This window comes from Vidua macroura, chromosome 1 (assembly GCF_024509145.1).
Source record: "Vidua macroura isolate BioBank_ID:100142 chromosome 1, ASM2450914v1, whole genome shotgun sequence".
Taxonomy (NCBI): domain Eukaryota; kingdom Metazoa; phylum Chordata; class Aves; order Passeriformes; family Viduidae; genus Vidua; species Vidua macroura.
In genome coordinates, this window is record NC_071571.1 from 26,193,869 (window position 1) to 26,207,549 (window position 13,681).

Sequence of the window (13,681 nt, forward strand, 5' to 3'; positions counted from 1 at the left end):
GAGGAATAGAATTTTTGAAAATAAGGAACTTACAGAAATATTGTGAGTAATGAAACCAAAATTTTACTGTGATATGCAATCAAAAATATCCATATTCCTTACAATTCTGTAGAAAACAACTATTTTGCATTACTGAACTTTTGAGAAAAACTCTCAGATTATTCTTGTTGCCAGAATCAATAACAAGAAATAAAACGGAATGTCCCAGCTGGTCATTAGAAATTGTGCTCCTATCAGTTAAAGTATTGGAAGTGGACTGAAATGTATGACTGTATTTTTAGACAAACTATCAGTTTCTGTTAAACAAATTTTAAAGGTAGCAGGAGACCACTTCTGATGTGTCCTGGCTGAAAACATTTCACCTGAAGGAATTAGCCCATGCTCCTTGGACCCAGAATTATAATGCCATCTGGCAGATATTATTTCAGCACCAAGTTCTTAATGAGATAAGGTCGAGCCAAACATGGATTCAGGGTACAAAAGAATTTAATAATCTTTTATTCATACCAGTGAACATTTGCATATACATTATGAGAACAGTTATTACAAGAAACTTTTCACCTTCTAGCATTCTTTAAAATATTTTGGCTTGTAGAGCTTTCTAAAAGATCCATAATGTTTTTATTTCTGGGATTTTTTTCTATATTTAAATTCTTGTACTCATGTATTTGGATTTGAATTTATGTTAAAATAATTGCATTATGTCACACATAACTAAACATATTTTATAATCTAAGGCAAGTAATAGTAGAATACTGAAGATCCAAAATTCTTATTTCTAATCAGTGTAGATTAGAACAGTCAAAAGTTTGAAAATTTCAACCCTGAAGTCCATTCCTTATGTTAGTGAATTGGGCATATTGCAGTTCTTTTACACCAAGTCACACAGGGAACAGTACTATTAGCAATATGTCTGCTTGCTCTCAACTTCTTAGTCATGATAAAGGCTGAGGGCAGCCTTCAGTTCAATTTCAGATGAAACTAAGAGATTTAAACAAAAAATGCTTTGTGCAGCCGTATCATGTACACTGTCTAATGTAGCTGTGAGTATTTTAATTACCCATTTAATGGGAAGGGTCTGGTTAAGATTCATCTTGCCTTGGTTACATGTAAAGCATCTGGCCATATTTGAATTAATTGTATAAGTCCCATTAGAGTCAATGAAGATATAGCCAATACAGTCAATGGCATCTAGAGAGCAGTTCATCTTGTCCTAAATTTGATCAGATGAATTGTTCTTTAAACTCCATTAACTCTATTGATTATCTCCCCAAGAATATAATGGAATTCAGACAGTAATTCTGCTTTGGACAGGCTAAATGGTAAATATCTAGAGTAAGAATTTCATGCTCTCTGCTGTTATTCTCTGCAATGAAATCTGGTTGAAATACTGGTGACTTAGCAGCATTTAAATTTAAGAATAATATTCAGGTTACAAAAAACTTCATAGAGGAGTATAACTTTATATTGCAGCTCTGGCTGCCTAAATAGCAAACAGCCTTGGAAGAAAAGAACTGATTTCTGTTTGCTCTTTTGGATTTGTTGAGAAGCCCACAAGATCCTTTTCTGTCCAAAATCTCATATAGTTGTTCAGGGTAGGTGTTTATCCTCAAATCTGGAGGGACTAGGGCCACTGTCTGAATGTTTGATATGTTTGTCTTGTTCAGAACAAATGGCCTGCCTAACCATGCCACCAGATCAGCAGGTCGCTCACAGCATTGTCCTTCACTGCTGACTTGCCTTCTCGTACAGTGTCATCTTCATAAATTCTAAACTAACAGAGTCCAGAGAAATTACTGTAACTACCTAATAAGCCCTCCAGACAGACTTGGCCCTGAGAGTTCCCTGAATAAAAACTGCTTGAACTTGCACCACATCTTGATTTAAAAATTGGTGGAAAATTATCTATCACTGTCATCAATAAATAGTTCTAGGTAAAACTTTCCCCCTTATTTCCCATATGAACTTTTTTAGCCTTTATAGCGATCAAAGCAGTATGCTAGAACAAAAAGGTGTCCATTACCATGTTTTTCTTTCTTTGGTGTATAATTATAGATGGAACAAGACAAGCAAGGTCTTTCCTGATGACTAGATATGTATGGTAGCTGGCAGAGTATAGTGTCCTTTTCCAAGCTGTCTTCCTGGAACTATTCCATGTCAGATAAATAATTAAATATTTATTGTAGAGGTGCCTTGGGTCTCTGTTTCTTGCTTCTAAAGGGAATGCAGCTACCATTGGGTCAGTCTTTAACTAGGTGACCCACTGGATTATTTATATAGAATATCACTGTGCTGAAGAAAGGGTATGATTGATCCTATTTCCATAGCTAGGATACTCAGTTGGGATGTAAAAATGTTCTTTTCTGAGTTGGGCAAAAAATAACCTTAAACTGTGGACCCATTTATGGAAGTAACTTCACAACTACTGATCTATGACTATTATGGGTGAGGTCTCTTTTCTTTTGTGGATAAAAAATCCAGTATGCCTAAAGACTCTTTCCAATGCAAAATTCCTGCTGTGTTCATTTTGAAAATTTTAGTTTTGGGGAAATAGAATTTTCTCCCAGAAGAATGGCTGTCAAAATTTTTTCAACCTGTTGCTTTCAAGCTATAGGTGTGGATAACAATCTCCTCTTTACACAGAGCAAATTCCCACTGTTCTGTTATTTTCTTGGTCTTGTTTCTACCCACAGTGGGTGTAAGGAAGAAGATGAACGCAGAGTGTTTTGTTTGTTATTTTACAGTAATTTCTCTCAGAAATATAAAATGTTTCCTCTAAATTCTTAATTCCTTGTTTCTGAAAATTTTCTATTTCCAATTGCAAACCAATTCTACTCTTCCTTTAGACTAAACTCAAGATAATTGCTTCTCAGCTGAATATCAGAAGAGAAATTTGTGATCAAAAGCATAATGCCAACTTATTTTCAGATAATTATTTCCTGTCCCAAATTTTTCAAGGAATATTGATATTTTCCCTTTTGGGGAAAAGCTTAATTCAAAACTCCTGTCGTAAATATTCTTACAGTTAAATGCTGATGCTGGTACAAGCAATATATAAAGATATGGTGATATCTTTGCCTCAGATACCCCATGTGGATATCTTTGGTGATACCCTTTGCCTCAGAACACTTCCAATTTGTGTGGACAGTGGATTCACAAACCTAGGACAGCAGTATGCTAAAGCATGTGTAATTTTGTGCAAATACATATCATATTTTACTTTGTATAAATATGTGTAGCTTCTTCAATGTCCAGGCATCATTTTGCATTGCCTTTAAAAAAATGTTAATATTCCCAGTGCCATAGAATTACATATCATGGAGATTTAAGGGAATAAATGGTGGTAGCTTTTCAGATTTTTTTATCGGGAACTCCTTGGGAGAGGGTGGTTACATTTTATCTCCCTGCCAACTTTTTCCCCATGTTGCCTCACTAAAGCCTGCCTGCCAGTGGGGCACCCCTGAGGGAAGGGACACTGTAGACTTCCATTCAGTGGAAACAAAACAAAAAAAAACAAAACCAAAAAAAACCAAAACAAAACAAAACAAAACAAAAAAACCCAAAAAAATCCACAAAAAAAATTTCACAAGAGTACCTGCTTTTGTAGTCACATTCCTGGCTGTGAGGAAATAGGGCAAAGGGAGGTGCTGTGTCAGCAAGTCAGCACTGACCTCCTATGACCAGGCCAAGGACCTTTCATGGTTATCATGCTCAGGGAAACGCTAGGATCTTTTGGAATTTTCTCTCCCACAAAAATGAGTATTTTCTAACTTTGCAGATTATGTTGATTTGGAAAGAACAGCATTTAGCATCGTAATTTTGAACTGGAGATACCTTTAGTGAGGTTTTCAAGGAGGATGGTTAATATGATGTTGCTGGTAATCTGCATTATTTTTCATTAATCTACTGGTTACATCACAGCATCCTTGCATGGTGTAATCCCCTTTTCTCTCCATTCCTCCAAGATATTTCTAGCACTTAGGTTCTCTGCTGTAACACAGTTCCAGGTAGACATTTCTATTATTCCAAAGGTTTGGTTTCATGAGAAAATCTTAAAGGGGTTCTTAAACTCTTTGTCAAGAAGGGTAGATATTACACCCCTCAGTATGACTGGTGGAGAAGTGAATCATAAAATAGTTTCCAGACAAATTTCAGATAAATTTCAGTTGCTAATCAATTTAATATTTTCTATTATTACAGTTAATATTTGCATATTTCAAGTTTGTTTTGGTACATGGCATTAAAAAAGCAGTATTTCTACTGTTTATTCTAGCCTTAAATTTGCCTTGGTTTGCCTTCTCTTTACCCCCAGTTTCCCCTTTTCATGTCTATTCTGTTTTCAATCTATATGAGCAGTTCTGAGCAGGCTGATGGACCCCTCTGGAGCAGACAAAATCACACCTGAGTCTTTAAGGTTTATTGGTTTGTGTTCATAATGAGGTGGGGTTGGTTGTGACAGCCTGAATGAGTTGGGGCAGGCATGTTCAGCTATCTGCTTTTGGTGAGAAGATGTGAGAAGGGAATGTTGATAATAAGGATGTATAAAGAGCTCAGCTTTCAATAGTGGTGGTGAGTTGTGGAACAGAATGCATGCAGAGATTGAGTCTAACAGCAGAAAAACCAGTATGGAATGCAAGACATTGAGACCCTTGCAACCCATATTTATAATGAGAAGAGTTTTTGTGCTATGTGACTTTCCACAATTTTATCTGAATTACTAAATTGTGGAGGAAGGACATGAAAAGATTCATTGACATGATATTCTTCCTGTGTTAGGAGACAAAACAGTGGCTGTAATAACCCCTCTGAATACTGGGGAAGAGTTTCAGAGTAAATCAGAGAACAAAGGAACAACAAAGACACAGTAGAAGCTTTTGGGAATTAAAATGAAAATACTTGGTAGAAGAGAAAGCAAAGAGTGATATTTTATTAATATGTGGTGAAATATCCTGTCACAGTATACTGTATAGTTAACCTTTCTGAAACACTGGAGTTTTTTTCTGGTTGGCTAAATATGAACCATTTAGCAAAGCTTAGAGATCAAATAACTAACATTACAATTGAACACCGCTTATAAACATCAAACTCAAAGAAACTTTAAGGTCTTTTTGAATTTGTGATATTTTTTCCTTTTGTCATTGTTGCATCCGCAGTCACTGTTCTCAAAATGCATGAATATACCTGTAAGTATTAACTGAATACTTATCAGTTAACTGAATACTTAACTAGTTGGGTTTTTTTGCGGGTGTGGTTTAAAAATTCTTCTTCTGTTGATTTTGCCTTCATTAGTATTTTTGTGGTGTCTGCTGTCATAACCTGAGCAAAATTTGGGCATTTTCTGTATATTTTTATACCTCAAAACTGAATACCAAAGTTTCACATTAACATGTTTTGGCAATAACTAACCAGTCCCATGAAGCCATAGGTACATTTTAGTTGTGTAATGATTATTTTTTGCTTTACTCTGTTTTCCATGACCTGCTAGAACTTCAGACCAATGTGTAGGCCTTTGCCTTTAGCTTGTGAAGGCAGTGTTTTGAGGTGTAATAAGTAGTTGGTTCAAAATATTAAAACCCCCTGAGTACTGTGTTTAGCATATGTACAAATGCAATCTTTTATATGTGCACTAGATTTCAAAGCCATTATTTAACATTTTGATAGGAGAAGAACCTATAACTTTACACCTCCGCAGATTCTGACTGTGTTTACTGTGGCTGTACAGGGCAGCAGCAGCAGAGTGTGAGTCCTATCCAGTGTGGTCATGGGCTCTCTTAAAGTGTTGTAATGATATCTTCACGTAGTTGGCTGGCTTTCTGTTCTCCAGCCAATGAAACAGACATTACACATTCAAGCAGGATTACACATCTGGAGGTCTAGGCAATATTTACAAGGGATCAGGCTTATTTTCTTATAGCAACTGTAACTGAGAGGATTACTAAAGCACTGAGTTGGTGTCAGAGACTAGGATTTATTCCTTACTACCTCTGTCACTTTGGGCAATTCACTTAATCTCCCAGTGCTTCTATTCTCTGCTCAGAAATTGGGACAAAAATGCTTCTTACCTTACAGATATTTTAGATGTATATACCACAAGAAGAAACAAAGAGGGGGTGATTCCCTTTAAGGGCCACTCAGGAGCCCGTCTGCTGCTCTGACAGAGCGTCATGAGAGCTGTGCTGCCTTCTGGGACCTAAGGTCTGAGATGTTGTCAAGAGGGTGCCACAGCTTGTCAAGAGCACAGACTTCTATCCATTGCTACTCTTTCACGTGGGAATAAATGACACTGCAAGCCAGAACCTGGATAAAATCAAAGAAAATTACAAATCTCTGGATGTACAACCAAAGTATTGGTACCCAAGTTATCTTTTCTTTCATTTTGCCAGTAAGAGAAAAGGATGCAGCCAGAGAAAGACATATTATATATGCATATATTATATGTCTATCATATATGTATATATTATGCAAAAAAACTTATGGCTTAGTGGCTGGTGCTGTCTTGAGGGTTTTGGCTTTTACAACAGCAGGACATTCTTCAAATATTATAGCCTATCAGGGTGGAATGGGATACTTCTGTCTAGAGGAGGCAAGGGAATCTTTGATGGTGGGATGTCCACCTTGATGATGTATGCTTTAAAGGGAAGGACTTAGGGGGCAAGGCTCAAAGATTTATTGTTTCTTCTAAGGTGCTATCAACATAGAAGACCATAATGGGTTATGATGCCTCATTTTCTTGGTTAATCTATAGGCTAAGACAGAAGGAGGAAATGGGTAATAGAGGAGGAGGACAGAAGGTGAGAGCAGGTAAGAAAGGATTGTTTTCTGAGACCTGAGAAATCAGAAATTCTGATAGTGAATGACTCAGGAACTGAAGGCTAGACGTGTCTGTGGGGTTGTTTGATGGGAAGACAAGACAACATAATCTCCCACCAGAGCAATGTCCCTCCAGAGCAATGTCCAGAGCAGCCCCCAGCTACCATTCTAACAGTGGGAGAAGTAACAGAGACTACTCAGTCTCTTGGCTTTCTGCTGTTCAGTCATAGGGAGACCAAGAATTTGTCACCACAGAGAACTGTAACTTAGTGACTCCTGAACAAAACAAGGATAACTTGTACTGTCAGGTTTCCAGGATCTCCAAAGACAGACAGACAGCTTCTCTGGGCATCTCATCTACAGCTTTATTATTGCTGTTATTAAGAAAAAAAAAAAAAAAAAAAGAGAACATGTCCTTACCTCAAAACACTTTGAAAGCCACAGGAGTGGGCATTAGTAGACTTGCCCCATACAGTCTGGATTTGGGACTTTCCAATTTCACATTCAGAGATTTCAGATTTATCAACTGGACATCTTGAGTGTCTTGGTGTCAAAGTAGAATGAAGCTCATAAATTGAGTATGAAAGGAAATCTGCCTCACTGAAAATTGTGTGAAATCCTCTTGTGTCTGATGTTACAATCATTTTTTATGAGGAACAACCTGCCACACTACAGAGAAAATGAAGATGCAAGACTTTCTGGTGGAAACAGTAAGTTTATGGAATGAAAATCTGTGCCTTCGCCTCACTGTAGTGTGAGACTACACTTTCTCTCACATAGAAAATGTTCCCATAAATTGTGCAAATAAACATGGAAGTTTACAACAGAAAATAGCAAAAAATTGGAGGTAGAAAACTGTGCTTACATTTAACATTACAGTTAAAAGTTGGTTGAGCAAGTAGGCTCTATAGAAAAATCCTCTTTTCCTTATCTTTTATACAAACTTTTCATTTAGTTACACTAATCTCATAATATGTCTTTGGTTTTGTGGTGACCTCACCTGAGATAGGTATTAAAATATTTTGCTTATATCACATCAAGCATTGTTGCCTCTTAAAATGGATTAAATTCTGAAATTTCTGATATACAGTGAAGGACAAGAATTGTGAAGGTGTGGCTTTGAAATTACCATCTTCTGAATTGCCCTGCTCAGTGAAAAGTCAGACTAGAAAGAACACCACTGAAGTAATACTGAAGTAATACATTCCCTCCATACCATGTCCTCATTTTGGTTTTCCAATCTCAAAAGTCAGCATCAAGGTAAGTTTTAATACTAAAATAGTATATATTTTATACTAAATAGTAAATACTAATAGTAAATACTAGTTATACTTTATAGTATATACTTTAGTAAATACTTTATACTATATACTATATACTATAGTATATACTTTATAGTAAATACTAAAATACTAAAATAGTATTAAAACTATTTTGCTATTTGCTATTTGCTATTTGGTTAATATTTGGTTAAATAGTTTGCTATTTGGTTAAGTAGTTTGATTCCATCATTAATGGAGGTGTTTTCTTTTAAATTTATTAGGCTTTATCTGATCTAATGTTACAAAAAAAAGGAGATGGCCTAGACCACTCAGCATTATATATTGAAGAAGATGATGGCTTTTTCCATGATCCATAGGGGAAGTGGGCTGTTTTCAGAAGTTTATGTTTGTTCTCACAGCTGTTTGTACATCTCATGCATCAACAAAAAAGCAAAAAAAATTCTGAGTTAGTTTAGCCAAAATTTGGGTGACTAACTAATAGTCCTGCAAAGGATCTCACAGAATTTTTGATAGTTTTATTTTGAATTATTAATGAACAGTGTTAGAAAAGCATGCCCAAACTTTATTTCAAATGCTTTTCGTTTTGTTGCTCACAACTCCCTTTTACTAGATATACAAAAACCAGAGTGTTATAAAAATTACTTTCATGCATGCTTTCTACTTTATTTATGTAATGAAACCTACAGTAAGTGAAATCTTATTGGCAGAGCATGTACACATTAAAGGCTTATCAACAAGAGCTCTAAAGAATATTTCTATTTCTTTTCTTTGTATTTCTTAGTACATTTCCACTGCATTTATGAAGCAGTATTTTATATCACAGACTGTGATATATATAGTTTTGTACCAGTGCTCAAAGAGCTCAAATCCAATTAAACTGCAATGGGAATGGTCATTGCATGTGATCTGTAAAAATTAGAAATAAAAATTTGCACTCAAGACATATTTTTGTCATCCAGGGCAGGTAAATGAGTATTTTGGGATAAGACAAATCTCAGAATATTAATATATTATATAATACATATTTGACATTATGGATAATATATAATGTATACACATACCACATACACTAATATATTTTTTATAGCTTATGGAATAAAGAATGTTCACCATAAAATTCAGATAACTGAATAAACAGACAATAGTAAACACCTGCAGAACAGTAAGAGCAAGACAGGTCTTGTAAGAACACTACATTTTTATCCATTGTCTCTCCTTTCTCTGTGGAAACTATAAGGCACCTTATGACTACTGTAAGGATCTGAAGAGAACGGTGGAGCTGATGTTCAAGCATGCTTGAAGAAAATGGGAAATTAATTTGTTCCCTTGCATCTTTACACACCTCATATGTAGTTGGCTAGAAGAGTAGGGAATGTATGCTGTAGTACCAAAAGGAATAGCAAGGAGTAGTAGCAATAAAATGATATTTTCTGGAAGTCCTTTAATTCCGGTGATGTCCCTGAGATGATGTGCCTGTTTAGGCCACTTTCCAATGCAGAACAACACTTTCTGTACCTTCAGTTTTAGGTATCCTCTCCAGGCCCAGCTCCAAACTTTTATTTGGAAAGATGACTGAAAACCAAAGAAATTGACAGCTCAAATTCCACTTACCATCAAGAGGCACATCTTCAGGTTCCAGGACTACTAAAAACAAGTTCAAATTTAAATCAGTTAAACAACCTCCTCTATTAAAGAGAAGGGCAAAAAGAGTTTTTTGGATGATAGGAATACATTGCAAGCTACTTCTGCAGTTAAACCATGTTTAATTTCTCTACTATTAAATATGGTTTTTTTTGGTAGTATAACTGTAGTTGATATGTGATACCAGAACTGTACTGAATCTACTTTGGTAAAGTAGTAGTCCCCTTCCTATCCATTGCAAGGCAAAATTTGCAAAACTAAACATTTCTTGATGACAAGTTTTGTTTCACTTGTGGTGATTCCTCAACTTCTCCCAGCTCTTTTTACATGTTAGCTTAATATTTTGATGGCTTTATTTAAAGCAAAATTCTTAACATTATAAGGAAACAATACTTTTGGTCATATCCAACTAATCAGATTGAAACTGGAAAAATATATTAACAAAAGACAACTGGCTTCTTCCACTGAATTTTAAGTAGTCATTGTCATTTTTATCAAGAGATATTTGGGAAGAATTCCTACTTTGTTCCTTGATAAAGACATTCAGGATATGCGGAAGTATCAAAACAAACAAAAAACCCCATCATCCACTAAAACGCCCAAAACAGTTTAACACTTTATTTCAAAAGTGAAAGAAGAAAGATTAGCTCCTGAATATATCAAAATACTCTGATCCATCCAGAGCTATATTTGTCTCATATAAACTTAAGGGGCTGAGCATAAAGATTCATTTAAAATCTTCTAACCCATAGTTTGCATATTCAAATACACAATGTACACAATGGTAAACATGTTCTTTTGAGCAAGACGGAGGGAAATCAATGCAACATGGACAAATGTGACTGCCACTAGCCACTGAAGCTGCATAGCTAGTCAAACTAGAGGATTCAAGAACTGTGGATATTTTGTAATCAGCTTTGTTATCTGGAAGAGTGGACTGTAACATGTACAAGGGAAGGCAACTGCAGACTAATATCCACTTATCATTACTGTCCACATAAATTATTTAGCAGTAAAATATGTTCCCAGAAGTTTCTCAGGTCATTTAGAGTAAATTAATGAAGCAGATGTAGCAAAGAAAATCATAAACCCAGTTAAGCTGATGTATTGGCAACAAGAAGACTCTCATTCATTGAGGTTTAGGACTAAAGGAACACTAAGACGGATTAATAAATATGTGCATTATTATAATAGTGGAAAAACTTTCTCACTTCTGCCCTCAGCCTTTTTCCCTTTATTTTGATATTCTTCTGCAGTTAATATACTTTATCTTTCCGAACAATTGGGCTCCAGTTCTCTGTTACAATATGACTTGCTCCCAGACACTGAGCTGATAGGTGACCTAGAATTTCTTGAGTGAAATAGCAGATTTATCTCTGCCACATTCAGAGACTGTATGTATTGCTAAGTAAAGGAGAGCTTGTATAATACATTTCATAGCAGACTATGACATTATAAACAGATCTATGCATGTTTAAGTTGTTTGCAGCTCTCTTAAGATTTTGGCTGGCAGGCAGATGTAAACTGCAGCAGGTGATAAATGGTTTCCTTTCATCGACTCTAACTTGACTGCCCTTTGAGGCCACCAGCAAGCCATGTCTGAAGACAGAGCATTATTCAGTCTCAGGAAATGATGATCTGCATTTCTAGTCGCCATCTGGTGGTTTCCCGTACAACGACAAGTAATTTGGAAAGGAATATCTTAATGGCAATTCTAATGTCATGAGATTGTTTTTGAAGATTGCAGCGAGTGCAATAAGCATTGGTATGACCATTTCACTGGCATCCCAATAGGGGATGTGTGTGTCCTAGACATGAAAGAATAACCTCTATTTATAGATCCTAAAATATATTTTTGAATGTATATATAACAAAGGTCTTGTTCTCACTAACTGAGAATTTCTCTCCTGTTAAGCACTTGGTAGCAATAGAAGCATATTCACTACTGTCTGAGAGAGCATAGTCTTCTGACAAGCCTGACTTTGGTGATCACATTGAAACATTTTTCAACATATTGCTTACCTTTTTCTCCCTTCATTTTATGGAGATATTTTTCTGTTTTTTTTTTTTGTCAGTGTTGACATGATTGCTTAAGATCAGTTCCCTTATATTCACTATTTGCATAACACTGCACAGAGTTTTACAGCCTTTTCTCTTTTGTCAGGAAGTGTTGTCTTGGAAGCAGAAAGGACATTTTTTGGTGGAGATTACCTTCTCTGTTGGCATTGAATAGGACAGCCACATTTCTAGTCTTCAAGAACATGATGAAACCAAAGGTCCACTGAAAATCCTCTTTTCTTATAGGCAGGTTGTCAGGCCTAGATACACAATTAAAAAAACAAAGCATAATCTCCAGCTGAATATTTTACTGGACCTTAAGTCTTCAGGAATGATTGAGATCTTGAAGAGGATTGTTCATCAGCATCCAGTAGCAAGAGGACAAAACTGATAAGCCATAGCTAGATTATTGATTTACAGTCAATATAAGTAGAATAGGCCTTTATCTGGTAAAGACATTGTGGGAAACCTGGAGGGGAGGCAAGGGACAAACCATTGAGGTTAGAGATGTAGAATAACAGTAAGACAGATGTGATGGGACTGTGTGTGATAGCATTCTCCAAACTGGGAGAGTTTTGGTGAAGTCTGGATTCAAGCCAGAAACTAAGCAGTGGGAAAATAATGATAAGATTATTACTACTAGACAACATTTAACTACTCTCAGATAGGGAGTAGTACTAAGCATATGGAAAGAAAAAACACACAAGTGCAACCTGCCAAAGAGCATAGTCTATTCAGATATTGTCAGTTATGATATTAGGCTGAATAAACCTTGTTTGGACACATTGTTCTGCTTCCAATTTGTGTACAAGCTTGCAGATATTGGTACACTTATGGAGTACAGAAAACTGTGAATGAGCACAGTATCTGAATGTGGGAGTGAAGGGAGTTTAATGGAATTTTGAGAGAGAACTTGGTTGTTTGTGATTAAACAGTACCGACTCTGTTTATTGTCCAAATATTTTTGCATAAATTACTACAAGATTTTTTCAGTGTAAGAAGTAGAGCAAATAGGAAAAACTAACATACACATAATAGAATTGTCTACCCGGTTCTTGACATTTATTATCATAAATAGCAATAGGTTTTTGAAAGCAAAAATATTTAAAAAATAACAGAGAAAATCAGTCTGTACATAGGTAGACATCTTGTAGAGTGGTATAGTGCCAATATATATCAGGCTTGATGTGATTTCAGAAGAATAAAGGCTTATTTATTTTTTTGCTTCTTCCTTATGCATCCTCACGTAATTTTACTTTTAAATAGTTTTCAGTCATAATTTATTGAGAATCCTAATAATATTTTGCTCTTTCACACTGATTCTAACAAGGTTCTGACCTGAATCCACATCGTTCCCTTCTGGAGATTACCAGGCCAAGCCAAAGAGTAAATGAGTTGTAAGGTCAAGAGTTTCTCACTGTGAGACAACTGCTGAATTCCTGGTAGCTATGATTGCATCTTTCTATTACACCTTAATCACTATTTGACAAATTTCAAACAGAGATTGATAAATTAATGTGACTTATTTTAATTAAGGCAATGTGTTGTTTCACTACATGAATATTAAAAATACACAGACCTCACAAATAGAAAATATGTCTCAAGTGGATGGTAAAATGATGGAGATTTAATCATGGGCAATTTCTGCAGATATATTTTCTTTGATTTAAGAGTGGGTGCAAATCATTACCTCACAGCAACAGGAGAGGAAAAGTAGATTTGAAATTGATATTATTATGTTTTCTATTAAAAGCTCCAAATAAGCCTTTTAAGCCTTTAGAAATAAAAATTTAAAAATCTCAGAGGAGAGTTTAATGACTTCATAAATGTTGCTATAAAATATATTTTAAAAGCAATAACTCCTGTTCTTTTTACTCATACTATCACAT